Here is a 12,260-nt window from a genome sequence, read left to right as displayed (position 1 = left end):
GGCGCAACTCCTCCTAGACCGTTCATGGGAATGTCACCAAAATTGATACACATCATCTACAGACATGGCTGACAAAAGTTACTAAATACGTTTCACGTAGGATAAAACGTTCAGAAGTTATACGTCAATCAATTTTCACTTCAAAATTTTACATGCTAAAAAATTCATAACAAATCTTCTAATTGCTCAAAACTGCTCATACTTCACACGCAAATCACTCATTGGGCTTCTGACATGTTATCCAAATTCTGTGATATTTCGCCACTGGGGGCGCTATTTTTGGGCAAAAAATCCAATCTTTCCTCAAATTTGGTCAAACTTCACGGCCACCCTCTTACTACCTCCCATGTCATGTATACCGCATTTTGGGAATTTTCGTCCATGGGGGGCGCTGTTTTTGGCCGACGCAATTGCTCCAAAACGGGTTTTTGGTAAATAATTCCATAATGCTTTTCCTTCACACCACTACCTTGTGATAGTGCGTTCCTGTTGTGGACACTTATTTTTCCAACTCATAATCGCTCATGTACAGCATAGCGCCACCTTCTGACATGGGAAAAACCAAAAAATTTATTCTTCAAAAATCTATATCTCATCTTCTATTTACTCAATTGTCATCAAACTTCATACGCAAACTCTTCATAGCTCACCTGACATGTCCGCCAAATTTTGTGCACTTTCGCCCCTGGGGGTGCTGGTTATGGCGGAAATGATATTGCAGCTTCTGATTTGTCAAACTTGGCAAGCGAACTCTTTTCAAGACCCTTATTGGGGCGCTTGCCATGGTCGACAACGCACGAAATTTGGCTCCTTTTTCTTAGACTGCCACCGCTACTGAGAACCAAAAGCCCAGATCCAGCCGGGCCTCAGGGCCTCTATAGCGCCCCCTAACTCGTTGTGATTTTGGCCTCCCGCTTTAAGGTGCCTGGTTGCCATGTAGTTTGTAGGAGTGGCGTGCCATTTGGTAGGCATATGTATCTCACTAAGCCGGACAAAAATGTAATGCCAATGCATTAGCCACGCCCAACAGGAAGTGAGGTAATTTCACTTTTGTGCGAAATGCATGGCCACGAAGACGGCGCAACTCCTCCTAGACTGTTCATAGGAATGTCACCAAAATTGATACACATCATCTACAGACATGGCTGACAAAAGTTACTAAATAAGTTTCACGTAGCTTGAACCGCTCAGAAGTTATACCTCAATCAATTTTTAATGCAAAATTTTACATGCTTAAAAATTCATAACAAATCTTCTAATTGCTCAAAACTGCTCATACTTCACACGCAAATCCCTCATTGGGCTTCTGACATGTTCCCCATTTTCTGTGATATTTCGCCACTGGGGGCGCTATTTTTGGGCAAACAATCCAATCTTTCCTCAAATTTGGTCAAACTTCACGGCCACCCTCTTACTACCGCCCATGTCATGTATACCACATTTTGGGAATTTTCGTCCATGGGGGGCGCTGTTTTTGGCCGACGCAATTTCTCCAAAACGGGTTTTTGGTAAATAATTCCATAATGCTTTTCCTTCACACCACTACCTTGTGATAGTGCGTTGCTGTTGTAGACACTTATTTCTCCAACTCATAATCGCTCATGTACAGCATAGCGCCACCTTCTGACATGGGAAAAACCAAAAAATTTATTCTTCAAAAATCTATCTCTCATCTTCTATTTACTCAATTGTCATCAAACTTCATACGCAAACTCTTCATAGCTCTCCTGACATATCCGCCAAATTTTGTGCACTTTCACCCCTGGGGGTGCTGGTTATGGCACAAATGATATTGCAGCTTCTGATTGGTCAAACTTGGCAAGCAGACTCTTTACGGTATTTCGCGGGGACGCATGCCCCCGCCCCCACTGGCCGCTGGCGCGAGGGCCCGTCAAGGCCGCTTGCGGCTTTAATTATTATTATTCTTATTCTTATTATTATTATTATTCCTTAGTCGCGGTCGCTGTTCGGCCTTTTTTGGGGCACTTCCTGTGGACGAAAACGCGCATATTTTGGATCATTTTATCGGCATCCCCTACGCTACTCAGATCCAAAACCCCAGATCTGGGCGGGGCTCTGGGCCTCTATAGCGCCCCCTAACGCCTTGAAAATTTTGCCTTTTTTCGAAGGCTCCTGGTTGCCATATAGTTTGTCGTAGAGGAACGAAATTTGGTTCACATATGTATCTTACTGAGACGAACAAAAAAAGTTCTATGAATGCATAGCCACGCCCAACAGGAAGTGAGGTAATTTTACTTTTGTGCGAAATGCATGGCCACGAAGACGGCGCAACTCCTCCTAGACCGTTCATGGGAATGTCACCAAAATTGATACACATCATCTACAGACATGGCTGACAAAAGTTACTAAATACGTTTCACGTAGGATAAAACGTTCAGAAGTTATACGTCAATCAATTTTCACTTCAAAATTTTACATGCTAAAAAATTCATAACAAATCTTCTAATTGCTCAAAACTGCTCATACTTCACACGCAAATCACTCATTGGGCTTCTGACATGTTACCCAATTTCTGTGATATTTCGCCACTGGGGGCGCTATTTTTGGGCAAAAAATCCAATCTTTCCTCAAATTTGGTCAAACTTCACGGCCACCCTCTTACTACCTCCCATGTCATGTATACCGCATTTTGGGAATTTTCGTCCATGGGGGGCGCTGTTTTTGGCCGACGCAATTGCTCCAAAACGGGTTTTTGGTAAATAATTCCATAATGCTTTTCCTTCACACCACTACCTTGTGATAGTGCGTTCCTGTTGTAGACACTTATTTTTCCAACTCATAATCGCTCATGTACAGCATAGCGCCACCTTCTGACATGGGAAAAACCAAAAAATTTATTCTTCAAAAATCTATATCTCATCTTCTATTTACTCAATTGTCATCAAACTTCATACGCAAACTCTTCGTAGCTCACCTGACATGTCCGCCAAATTTTGTGCACTTTCGCCCCTGGGGGTGCTGGTTATGGCGGAAATGATATTGCAGCTTCTGATTTGTCAAACTTGGCAAGCAAACTCTTTTCAAGACCCTTATTGGGGCGCTTGCCATGGTCGACAACGCACGAAATTTGGCTCCTTTTTCTTAGACTGCCACCGCTACTGAGAACCAAAAGCCCAGGTCCAGCCGGGCCTCAGGGCCTCTATAGCGCCCCCTACCTCGTTGTGATTTTGGCCTCCCGCTTTAAGGTGCCTGGTTGCCATGTAGTTTGTAGGAGTGGCATGCCATTTGGTACGCATATGTATCTCACTAAGCCGGACAAAAATGTAATGCCAATGCATTAGCCACGCCCAACAGGAAGTGAGGTAATTTCACTTTTGTGCGAAATGCATGGCCACGAAGACGGCGCAACTCCTCCTAGACTGTTCATAGGAATGTCACCAAAATTGATACACATCATCTACAGACATGGCTGACAAAAGTTACTAAATAAGTTTCACGTAGCTTAAACCGCTCAGAAGTTATACGTCAATCAATTTTTAATGCAAAATTTTACATGCTTAAAAATTCATAACAAATCTTCTAATTGCTCAAAACTGCTCATACTTCACACGCAAATCCCTCATTGGGCTTCTGACATGTTCCCCATTTTCTGTGATATTTCGCCACTGGGGGCGCTATTTTTGGGCAAACAATCCAATCTTTCCTCAAATTTGGTCAAACTTCACGGCCACCCTCTTACTACCGCCCATGTCATGTATACCACATTTTGGGAATTTTCGTCCATGGGGGGCGCTGTTTTTGGCCGACGCAATTTCTCCAAAACGGGTTTTTGGTAAATAACTCCATAATGCTTTTCCTTCACACCACTACCTTGTGATAGTGCGTTGCTGTTGTAGACACTTATTTCTCCAACTCATAATCGCTCATGTACAGCATAGCGCCACCTTCTGACATGGGAAAAACCAAAAAATTTATTCTTCAAAAATCTATCTCTCATCTTCTATTTACTCAATTGTCATCAAACTTCATACGCAAACTCTTCATAGCTCTCCTGACATATCCGCCAAATTTTGTGCACTTTCACCCCTGGGGGTGCTGGTTATGGCACAAATGATATTGCAGCTTCTGATTGGTCAAACTTGGCAAGCAGACTCTTTACGGTATTTCGCGGAGACGCATGCCCCCGCCCCCACTGGCCGCTGGCGCGAGGGCCCGTCAAGGCCGCTTGCGGCTTTAATTATTAGGGCCCGAGCCCGAAAGGGCGAAGGCCCTATTGATCTTGTTCGGTTTTTTATTAGGGCCCGAGCCCTATAGGGCGAAGGCCCTATTGATCTTGTTCGGTTTTTTATTATTATTATTCTTATTATTATTATTATTCCTTAGTCGCGGTCGCTGTTCGGCCTTTTTTGGGGCACTTCCTGTGGACGAAAACGCGCATATTTTGGATCATTTTATCGGCATCCCCTACGCTACTCAGATCCAAAACCCCAGATCTGGGCAGGGCTCTGGGCCTCTATAGCGCCCCCTAACGCCTTGAAAATTTTGCCTTTTTTCGAAGGCTCCTGGTTGCCATATAGTTTGTCGTAGAGGAACGAAATTTGGTTCACATATGTATCTTACTGAGACGAACAAAAAAAGTTCGATGAATGCATAGCCACGCCCAACAGGAAGTGAGGTAATTTTACTTTTGTGCGAAATGCATGGCCACGAAGACGGCGCAACTCCTCCTAGACCGTTCATGGGAATGTCACCAAAATTGATACACATCATCTACAGACATGGCTGACAAAAGTTACTAAATACGTTTCACGTAGGATAAAACGTTCAGAAGTTATACGTCAATCAATTTTCACTTCAAAATTTTACATGCTAAAAAATTCATAACAAATCTTCTAATTGCTCAAAACTGCTCATACTTCACACGCAAATCACTCATTGGGCTTCTGACATGTTACCCAATTTCTGTGATATTTCGCCACTGGGGGCGCTATTTTTGGGCAAAAAATCCAATCTTTCCTCAAATTTGGTCAAACTTCACGGCCACCCTCTTACTACCTCCCATGTCATGTATACCGCATTTTGGGAATTTTCGTCCATGGGGGGCGCTGTTTTTGGCCGACGCAATTGCTCCAAAACGGGTTTTTGGTAAATAATTCCATAATGCTTTTCCTTCACACCACTACCTTGTGATAGTGCGTTCCTGTTGTAGACACTTATTTTTCCAACTCATAATCGCTCATGTACAGCATAGCGCCACCTTCTGACATGGGAAAAACCAAAAAATTTATTCTTCAAAAATCTATATCTCATCTTCTATTTACTCAATTGTCATCAAACTTCATACGCAAACTCTTCATAGCTCACCTGACATGTCCGCCAAATTTTGTGCACTTTCGCCCCTGGGGGTGCTGGTTATGGCGGAAATGATATTGCAGCTTCTGATTTGTCAAACTTGGCAAGCAAACTCTTTTCAAGACCCTTATTGGGGCGCTTGCCATGGTCGACAACGCACGAAATTTGGCTCCTTTTTCTTAGACTGCCACCGCTACTGAGAACCAAAAGCCCAGATCCAGCCGGGCCTCAGGGCCTCTATAGCGCCCCCTAACTCGTTGTGATTTTGGCCTCCCGCTTTAAGGTGCCTGGTTGCCATGTAGTTTGTAGGAGTGGCATGCCATTTGGTACGCATATGTATCTCACTAAGCCGGACAAAAATGTAATGCCAATGCATTAGCCACGCCCAACAGGAAGTGAGGTAATTTCACTTTTGTGCGAAATGCATGGCCATGAAGACGGCGCAACTCCTCCTAGACTGTTCATAGGAATGTCACCAAAATTGATACACATCATCTACAGACATGGCTGACAAAAGTTACTAAATAGGTTTCACGTAGCTTAAACCGCTCAGAAGTTATACGTCAATCAATTTTTAATGCAAAATTTTACATGCTTAAAAATTCATAACAAATCTTCTAATTGCTCAAAACTGCTCATACTTCACACGCAAATCCCTCATTGGGCTTCTGACATGTTCCCCATTTTCTGTGATATTTCGCCACTGGGGGCGCTATTTTTGGGCAAACAATCCAATCTTTCCTCAAATTTGGTCAAACTTCACGGCCACCCTCTTACTACCGCCCATGTCATGTACACCACATTTTGGGAATTTTCGTCCATGGGGGGCGCTGTTTTTGGCCGACGCAATTTCTCCAAAACGGGTTTTTGGTAAATAATTCCATAATGCTTTTCCTTCACACCACTACCTTGTGATAGTGCATTGCTGTTGTAGACACTTATTTCTCCAACTCATAATCGCTCATGTACAGCATAGCGCCACCTTCTGACATGGGAAAAACCAAAAAATTTATTCTTCAAAAATCTATCTCTCATCTTCTATTTACTCAATTGTCATCAAACTTCATACGCAAACTCTTCATAGCTCTCCTGACATATCCGCCAAATTTTGTGCACTTTCACCCCTGGGGGTGCTGGTTATGGCACAAATGATATTGCAGCTTCTGATTGGTCAAACTTGGCAAGCAGACTCTTTACGGTATTTCGCGGGGACGCATGCCCCCGCCCCCCCTGGCCGCTGGCGCGAGGGCCCGTCGAGGCCGCTTGCGGCTTTAATTATTATTATTATTATTATTATTAGGGCCCGAGCCCTATAGGGCGAAGGCCCTATTGATCTTGTTCGGTTTTTTATTATTATTATTCTTATTATTATTATTATTCCTTAGTCGCGGTCGCTGTTCGGCCTTTTTTGGGGCACTTCCTGTGGACGAAAACGCGCATATTTTGGATCATTTTATCGGCATCCCCTACGCTACTCAGATCCAAAACCCCAGATCTGGGCGGGGCTCTGGGCCTCTATAGCGCCCCCTAACGCCTTGAAAATTTTGCCTTTTTTCGAAGGCTCCTGGTTGCCATATAGTTTGTCGTAGAGGAACGAAATTTGGTTCACATATGTATCTTACTGAGACGAACAAAAAACGTTCTATGAATGCATAGCCACGCCCAACAGGAAGTGAGGTAATTTTACTTTTGTGCGAAATGCATGGCCACGAAGACGGCGCAACTCCTCCTAGACCGTTCATGGGAATGTCACCAAAATTGATACACATCATCTACAGACATGGCTGACAAAAGTTACTAAATACGTTTCACGTAGGATAAAACGTTCAGAAGTTATACGTCAATCAATTTTCACTTCAAAATTTTACATGCTAAAAAATTCATAACAAATCTTCTAATTGCTCAAAACTGCTCATACTTCACACGCAAATCACTCATTGGGCTTCTGACATGTTACCCAATTTCTGTGATATTTCGCCACTGGGGGCGCTATTTTTGGGCAAAAAATCCAATCTTTCCTCAAATTTGGTCAAACTTCACGGCCACCCTCTTACTACCTCCCATGTCATGTATACCGCATTTTGGGAATTTTCGTCCATGGGGGGCGCTGTTTTTGGCCGACGCAATTGCTCCAAAACGGGTTTTTGGTAAATAATTCCATAATGCTTTTCCTTCACACCACTACCTTGTGATAGTGCGTTCCTGTTGTGGACACTTATTTTTCCAACTCATAATCGCTCATGTACAGCATAGCGCCACCTTCTGACATGGGAAAAACCAAAAAATTTATTCTTCAAAAATCTATATCTCATCTTCTATTTACTCAATTGTCATCAAACTTCATACGCAAACTCTTCATAGCTCACCTGACATGTCCGCCAAATTTTGTGCACTTTCGCCCCTGGGGGTGCTGGTTATGGCGGAAATGATATTGCAGCTTCTGATTTGTCAAACTTGGCAAGCAAACTCTTTTCAAGACCCTTATTGGGGCGCTTGCCATGGTCGACAACGCACGAAATTTGGCTCCTTTTTCTTAGACTGCCACCGCTACTGAGAACCAAAAGCCCAGATCCAGCCGGGCCTCAGGGCCTCTATAGCGCCCCCTAACTCGTTGTGATTTTGGCCTCCCGCTTTAAGGTGCCTGGTTGCCATGTAGTTTGTAGGAGTGGCGTGCCATTTGGTACGCATATGTATCTCACTAAGCCGGACAAAAATGTAATGCCAATGCATTAGCCACGCCCAACAGGAAGTGAGGTAATTTCACTTTTGTGCGAAATGCATGGCCACGAAGACGGCGCAACTCCTCCTAGACTGTTCATAGGAATGTCACCAAAATTGATACACATCATCTACAGACATGGCTGACAAAAGTTACTAAATAAGTTTCACGTAGCTTGAACCGCTCAGAAGTTATACGTCAATCAATTTTTAATGCAAAATTTTACATGCTTAAAAATTCATAACAAATCTTCTAATTGCTCAAAACTGCTCATACTTCACACGCAAATCCCTCATTGGGCTTCTGACATGTTCCCCATTTTCTGTGATATTTCGCCACTGGGGGCGCTATTTTTGGGCAAACAATCCAATCTTTCCTCAAATTTGGTCAAACTTCACGGCCACCCTCTTACTACCGCCCATGTCATGTATACCACATTTTGGGAATTTTCGTCCATGGGGGGCGCTGTTTTTGGCCGACGCAATTTCTCCAAAACGGGTTTTTGGTAAATAATTCCATAATGCTTTTCCTTCACACCACTACCTTGTGATAGTGCGTTGCTGTTGTAGACACTTATTTCTCCAACTCATAATCGCTCATGTACAGCATAGCGCCACCTTCTGACATGGGAAAAACCAAAAAATTTATTCTTCAAAAATCTATCTCTCATCTTCTATTTACTCAATTGTCATCAAACTTCATACGCAAACTCTTCATAGCTCTCCTGACATATCCGCCAAATTTTGTGCACTTTCACCCCTGGGGGTGCTGGTTATGGCACAAATGATATTGCAGCTTCTGATTGGTCAAACTTGGCAAGCAGACTCTTTACGGTATTTCGCGGGGACGCATGCCCCCGCCCCCACTGGCCGCTGGCGCGAGGGCCCGTCAAGGCCGCTTGCGGCTTTAATTATTATTATTATTATTATTATTCCTTAGTCGCGGTCGCTGTTCGGCCTTTTTTGGGGCACTTCCTGTGGACGAAAACGCGCATATTTTGGATCATTTTATCGGCATCCCCTACGCTACTCAGATCCAAAACCCCAGATCTGGGCGGGGCTCTGGGCCTCTATAGCGCCCCCTAACGCCTTGAAAATTTTGCCTTTTTTCGAAGGCTCCTGGTTGCCATATAGTTTGTCGTAGAGGAACGAAATTTGGTTCACATATGTATCTTACTGAGACGAACAAAAAAAGTTCTATGAATGCATAGCCACGCCCAACAGGAAGTGAGGTAATTTTACTTTTGTGCGAAATGCATGGCCACGAAGACGGCGCAACTCCTCCTAGACCGTTCATGGGAATGTCACCAAAATTGATACACATCATCTACAGACATGGCTGACAAAAGTTACTAAATACGTTTCACGTAGGATAAAACGTTCAGAAGTTATACGTCAATCAATTTTCACTTCAAAATTTTACATGCTAAAAAATTCATAACAAATCTTCTAATTGCTCAAAACTGCTCATACTTCACACGCAAATCACTCATTGGGCTTCTGACATGTTACCCAATTTCTGTGATATTTCGCCACTGGGGGCGCTATTTTTGGGCAAAAAATCCAATCTTTCCTCAAATTTGGTCAAACTTCACGGCCACCCTCTTACTACGTCCCATGTCATGTATACCGCATTTTGGGAATTTTCGTCCATGGGGGGCGCTGTTTTTGGCCGACGCAATTGCTCCAAAACGGGTTTTTGGTAAATAATTCCATAATGCTTTTCCTTCACACCACTACCTTGTGATAGTGCGTTCCTGTTGTAGACACTTATTTTTCCAACTCATAATCGCTCATGTACAGCATAGCGCCACCTTCTGACATGGGAAAAACCAAAAAATTTATTCTTCAAAAATCTATATCTCATCTTCTATTTACTCAATTGTCATCAAACTTCATACGCAAACTCTTCATAGCTCACCTGACATGTCCGCCAAATTTTGTGCACTTTCGCCCCTGGGGGTGCTGGTTATGGCGGAAATGATATTGCAGCTTCTGATTTGTCAAACTTGGCAAGCAAACTCTTTTCAAGACCCTTATTGGGGCGCTTGCCATGGTCGACAACGCACGAAATTTGGCTCCTTTTTCTTAGACTGCCACCGCTACTGAGAACCAAAAGCCCAGATCCAGCCGGGCCTCAGGGCCTCTATAGCGCCCCCTAACTCGTTGTGATTTTGGCCTCCCGCTTTAAGGTGCCTGGTTGCCATGTAGTTTGTAGGAGTGGCATGCCATTTGGTACGCATATGTATCTCACTAAGCCGGACAAAAATGTAATGCCAATGCATTAGCCACGCCCAACAGGAAGTGAGGTAATTTCACTTTTGTGCGAAATGCATGGCCATGAAGACGGCGCAACTCCTCCTAGACTGTTCATAGGAATGTCACCAAAATTGATACACATCATCTACAGACATGGCTGACAAAAGTTACTAAATAAGTTTCACGTAGCTTAAACCGCTCAGAAGTTATACGTCAATCAATTTTTAATGCAAAATTTTACATGCTTAAAAATTCATAACAAATCTTCTAATTGCTCAAAACTGCTCATACTTCACACGCAAATCCCTCATTGGGCTTCTGACATGTTCCCCATTTTCTGTGATATTTCGCCACTGGGGGCGCTATTTTTGGGCAAACAATCCAATCTTTCCTCAAATTTGGTCAAACTTCACGGCCACCCTCTTACTACCGCCCATGTCATGTACACCACATTTTGGGAATTTTCGTCCATGGGGGGCGCTGTTTTTGGCCGACGCAATTTCTCCAAAACGGGTTTTTGGTAAATAATTCCATAATGCTTTTCCTTCACACCACTACCTTGTGATAGTGCATTGCTGTTGTAGACACTTATTTCTCCAACTCATAATCGCTCATGTACAGCATAGCGCCACCTTCTGACATGGGAAAGACCAAAAAATTTATTCTTCAAAAATCTATCTCTCATCTTCTATTTACTCAATTGTCATCAAACTTCATACGCAAACTCTTCATAGCTCTCCTGACATATCCGCCAAATTTTGTGCACTTTCACCCCTGGGGGTGCTGGTTATGGCACAAATGATATTGCAGCTTCTGATTGGTCAAACTTGGCAAGCAGACTCTTTACGGTATTTCGCGGGGACGCATGCCCCCGCCCCCCCTGGCCGCTGGCGCGAGGGCCCGTCAAGGCCGCTTGCGGCTTTAATTATTATTATTATTATTCCTTAGTCGCGGTCGCTGTTCGGCCTTTTTTGGGGCACTTCCTGTGGACGAAAACGCGCATATTTTGGATCATTTTATCGGCATCCCCTACGCTACTCAGATCCAAAACCCCAGATCTGGGCGGGGCTCTGGGCCTCTATAGCGCCCCCTAACGCCTTGAAAATTTTGCCTTTTTTCGAAGGCTCCTGGTTGCCATATAGTTTGTCGTAGAGGAACGAAATTTGGTTCACATATGTATCTTACTGAGACGAACAAAAAAAGTTCTATGAATGCATAGCCACGCCCAACAGGAAGTGAGGTAATTTTACTTTTGTGCGAAATGCATGGCCACGAAGACGGCGCAACTCCTCCTAGACCGTTCATGGGAATGTCACCAACATTGATACACATCATCTACAGACATGGCTGACAAAAGTTACTAAATACGTTTCACGTAGGATAAACCGTTCAGAAGTTATACGTCAATCAATTTTCACTTCAAAATTTTACATGCTAAAAAATTCATTACAAATCTTCTAATTGCTCAAAACTGCTCATACTTCACACGCAAATCACTCATTGGGCTTCTGACATGTTACCCAATTTCTGTGATATTTCGCCACTGGGGGCGCTATTTTTGGGCAAAAAATCCAATCTTTCCTCAAATTTGGTCAAACTTCACGGCCACCCTCTTTCTACCTCCCATGTCATGTATACCGCATTTTGGGAATTTTCGTCCATGGGGGGCGCTGTTTTTGGCCGACGCAATTGCTCCAAAACGGGTTTTTGGTAAATAATTCCATAATGCTTTTCCTTCACACCACTACCTTGTGATAGTGCGTTCCTGTTGTAGACACTTATTTTTCCAACTCATAATCGCTCATGTACAGCATAGCGCCACCTTCTGACATGGGAAAAACCAAAAAATTTATTCTTCAAAAATCTATATCTCATCTTCTATTTACTCAATTGTCATCAAACTTCATACGCAAACTCTTCATAGCTCACCTGACATGTCCGCCAAATTTTGTGCACTTTCGCCCCTGGGG

At 43.5% G+C, this 12,260-nt stretch overlaps 1 protein-coding gene across 2 annotated transcripts in view; it reads left to right on the top strand.

The window, feature by feature from the left end:
* Positions 1-12,260, top strand: part of tbk1 (TANK-binding kinase 1) — a 109,199-nt gene that overhangs the window by 23,667 nt on the left and 73,272 nt on the right. The window lies entirely within an intron of this gene.

The sequence above is a fragment of the Neoarius graeffei genome, chromosome 21 (assembly GCF_027579695.1).
Source record: "Neoarius graeffei isolate fNeoGra1 chromosome 21, fNeoGra1.pri, whole genome shotgun sequence".
In the NCBI taxonomy this organism is placed as follows: domain Eukaryota; kingdom Metazoa; phylum Chordata; class Actinopteri; order Siluriformes; family Ariidae; genus Neoarius; species Neoarius graeffei.
Note: the sequence above shows the minus strand (reverse complement) of the source record. Positions and strands in the feature narration are given on the sequence as shown.